Below are 4,406 nucleotides of genomic sequence, written 5' to 3' on the forward strand. Positions count from 1 at the left end.
GAATATTATAATGAATTTAAGTTAAAAGGAAGGCACTGTTCTGGATAATGATAACCAACTGAACACACGCATTTACATTTGCCATAAAGCCACAAGAACCAAGAGAAGTAAGACAACATAGTAATGAAATTATGGAAGCTGGAAAAAAGACGAATAGATGGTAACTGACTTAACAGGCTCAACTCGGCTGAATTCTAAGCTAGCAGTGGGAAAACCAAGAAACAACCCAATTTGCACCTCAGAACTTCCTAAGGGTTTAGGAATTGTTGCAGCTGTAGACATACCTAAGGTAAGGCTAAAAACAGGAGGTTTTATTGAAAGTCTGTTTAAGAAGAAGTTGGATCCCAAAGTGTCTCCTCCACTCCAAAACAGTCAAGAGACTGATCCTACTTCACCCTAGCAGAAGACTGAAGGTTTATTTATTGCAGTGAGTGGGAAGGACAGCAAGTCTCTGGACTGAGAGACACCAGGTACAGTTGATGGTAGAAATGCATAATGAACATAAGGAGAATGAGGGGAAATTTACATATTAAATATTGACATAGCAAAAGCTTTCTTTCCCAGTCAGCTTTCCAAATGCTCGAAAGAGATTGTTAAAGTCTTCACTTGGGGAATCTGACCAGTTTAAGCGGGGAAGATATTAGCATTGGGGGTTTCCTAATGAAAGCCATCAGGCAGATCATATTATAGTGGCTCCCACAGTTGAAAAACCCTACTCCTGTGCACAAAGCCGAATAATATATTCAGACAGTCAAAGGTCATCAGATATGAGATAGAACAAATGAACAAAACAACCAAATAGAGAAAGCAGGAAACAGACTTTGCAGAGAAAAGGAAACTTTTTTTAAAAAGGATCATTTATATCCTCAGAGAGATAAGATATTATATCCATGAAACAAGAACAAGATAGTAGGAGAAGATGACATTCAGAATACAGAGTTGAAGAGCTGTGGAAATAAAATAATAATTCAATAGAAGTTGAGAAAATATCTCAGAATATAAAATAGAATGTATAAGGGATTCAAAATAGGAGAAAAAAAGTTAAGGGATCAATTTAGAAGATCCAAATCCAAATAACCTGTGTTAATTTTGTAGATGGAAGTTAAAGTTACTTCTATCATTTGCTGAAGTATTCTTATGAGTTTTTAGGTTTTACACATTGTTCCTTTTTAGAACGTTTGGTTGTTTTTCTATTTATAGTTTAGTTTTCTTAAAGCTGTGGGGAATGTAGATAGTTTAGGAGGGAAATAAGTCTGTAAGGCTTACAGAAAAGAGCAAAGGCCAGCCCTCTCTCCCACCCCTGTGTTCCACAAACACAAGGCAGGAAAACACAGAAGAAAAGACATTATTAACAAAATAATTCCAGAAGCTTTCCCAAAGTTAAAAAACTCGAATTTGCAGTTTGAAAGGGCTCATCACAAAGGAGGAAAACAAATCCACATCAGGGCAGAATTTTAAATCACCTGAGACAAAGAAACGATTTTTCCAGAGAGAAAGACACGAAAAAACAACAATGACAACAACATACAACTGTAATATAAAAGATCAGGAACCTTTTTTAGCATTTTACTTTTCCACACTAATGCTGGGAGCTAGAAAACAATGAAACAATGCTATCAAAACTTGAAGGAAAAAGAATTTCCAACACAGAATTCTACATCCAGTGAAACTGAATTAAGTATGAGGGCAAAATAAAGATAGATATAATCTCCAAAATTTTATCTCCCATGTCCTCTTTCTTGGGAAAGTTCTGGAGGATGTGCTTGCCAAAAAAGACAATAAAACAAAAAAGAGGAATATATTAGGCAATAGGATAATCAGGTCAAAAAGAGGCCAAAAAAAAAAAAGAATACCTAAGATGATGGCAAAAGAAGTTTCTAGGATGACAGTGTTTTTCAGGCCTAGGGAGCAAGCTATCCATATTTAAGCAGATCAGAAATCTTGTGGGAGATTTCCCTGAAAAAGGATAAAACTGATAGAATATATAATATATTCAAAGTTATTGAGAGGAGAGATGGAGAAGCATCTGAGGGTGAAGTATTTGTTGGCACACAGAAAACCATGCAAACCAAAGAAACAAGAAAATTATTTAATCCAGGGTAAACAAAAAGTTACGCACTAAAGAAAAAGTAGTCATAGTGAGTAGAAGGTGAGAAAAGGATGACCCAAATACATCTATAGATTCTATGTAATCTCAGTTAAAATCCTGCTAGATTGTTTTGTAGAAATTAAAAATCTGATTGTAAAGTTTATACGGAAATGAAAAGGATCTAAAGTAACTAACTAAAGCTCTCCTGGCCTGCTGTGCGCCAGTCTGTCAGGTGCTTTTCGCCAGCTCCTTCCTGTGCTCAGCCAACAGCCTCTGAGAGCACCCGCCCCAGTGGCCCTTGCCAGGGACCCTCCATAGGCCCAGGGGGACAAAAGTGGCTCTAAATCCAGCACATGCACACTGAAGTAAGTGAAAGAATTTAATACGAAGCACAGGAGCAGATAGTGCCAACTCGCAAGCAGTACGGAGCGGGTACAGATTTGGTGAGTGGGGCAGCATCTCCTCCTCCTGCTGCCGAGATGGCAGAAATTAGTTGAATTCAGTCTGAAATGGAATACACCAAAAGTATTAGTCAGCAAATGAGGGTCCTGAAAAAATTAAATGTAGCACCATCAAATGCTAACATGGAACAAGAATTCCAAGAAGTTCCAAATGCTAATATGATGATGCAGGTTCCGGAGAGGATTGGTGTAGCCAGAAGCAACGAAGACATTCCATTCTCGTGACCAGAAGATCTTGATCTCAGTCAGCAATTTCTTTTAAACCTCTGGCACTAAAAACATCACTTCCTGTACTTACGTTAAGTGAAAGACCATTACATTTTCTGGATTAAGAAAGACCTCCTCCAACCCCTCAAAATGAAGAAATCTGTGCAGTTAGCAGCCTAAAAAGAGGGAAAATGCTGTTCACTAAAACGGACAATTGATCAGAAATGACTGTTGTGACACCATCACCATAACCAGCTCCAGTTTGTCCTCCCCAGATGTTACCTGAAGATAGAGCTAATTCTTCTTCTGCTAGTGACATTTTGTCACTTACCCAGTCTACTCGTCGTGCTTGCCGGCAGATCTTGGATGTGCCAGATGAAAATCACAGACCTGTATTGCGTGGCAGGTCTGCTGCCACCACTTCCAATCCTCATTATGACCACGTCAGGCATAGCATTTCAAACATAGGTACAACAACTGAAGGAATTTCAGATGGCATGACTGTTGTAGATGCAGCTTCATTAAGACGACAGGTAATCAAACTAAATAGACGCCTCCAACTTGTAGAAAAGGGGAACAAAAAACGTGCCAAAAGAGAAATGGTCATGTATTCAATTACTGTAGCATGCTGGCTGCTTCATAGCTGGCTCTGGTTTCGCCGCTAGAGGTAACCTCAGCTCTCAAAAATATCATCACAGCAGCTAGAAACATAAAGAATTTGCAAACTTCTTTGTTTCTGTCTCTACATTGTATGCCATCTTATAGTCCATGCCTTGATAATCCATTTCTTCCAGAAAGTAGGGGGGAAGGACCTATATTTCCGGAAGTAAAGGTATGTTCTGTCACTCAGATGATTCACTTTTAACCAGCTCTGCAGTAATAATACCCACTAAGAATTCTCCCTTTGCATGTTTTGTAAGTAAGCTTCTGTTTATTTTTTCAAAAAGAACTGATTTTTGTTGCCTTGTTAGTCTTCACAACTAATTCTCTGAATGGGAAAAAGAGTGTATAGAAAATGGATTTGGAAAAGTATCTGCAAAAGAAAAACAATATTTTGTCCTATTTCTCAAACATTGTTAGATTAAACAGTTTTGTTAGTAGACATTTTTGCATCCACATTTCAACATTAACACTTTTGAAGTCATGGTGTGGTGCCAGATTTAAGAAACTCAGCCGCCTAATATTTCATGATCACCTTTATTAAGCACCTGTAGAGATTAAATTAAAATAATTCCTAACATTTCAGCAGTTTATCTAATATGTGTGCAGCATATGTGTTCTTATTTTCATTTTAGTTTTGCAGAAAGTATGTTTTTACTGAATCCATGTGTGAATGATTTTTAAAACTACAGAATAAGGTACAAATGTAGTTTGTTTAATAGACTGTCAACCAAAAAATAAAATAAGATAAAATAGCCAAATAAGTTTTGAGAAAGAGGAACAAAGTTGATGAACTTAAACTACCAATTTCAAGTCTTATGATAAAGCTTCAGTAATTGAAACTATGTAGTATTGGCATGAAGACAGACATACCTATCAATAGAAAAGAATAGAAAGCAAAGAAATAGGCCCATGCATATATGGTTAATTGATTTTTAAAAAAGAGGACAAGGTAATTAAGTAAGGATAGGATAGTCTTTTCAGGAAAT

General features: G+C 37.1%; 1 pseudogene; it reads left to right on the forward strand.

The window, feature by feature from the left end:
• The first annotated feature begins 2,568 nt into the window (after positions 1-2,568).
• On the forward strand, positions 2,569-3,422 carry LOC134367511 (mitochondrial fission factor-like; annotated as a pseudogene).
• The last annotated feature ends 984 nt before the right edge of the window (positions 3,423-4,406 follow it).

Source organism: Cynocephalus volans, chromosome X (genome assembly GCF_027409185.1).
Source record: "Cynocephalus volans isolate mCynVol1 chromosome X, mCynVol1.pri, whole genome shotgun sequence".
Classification (NCBI taxonomy): domain Eukaryota; kingdom Metazoa; phylum Chordata; class Mammalia; order Dermoptera; family Cynocephalidae; genus Cynocephalus; species Cynocephalus volans.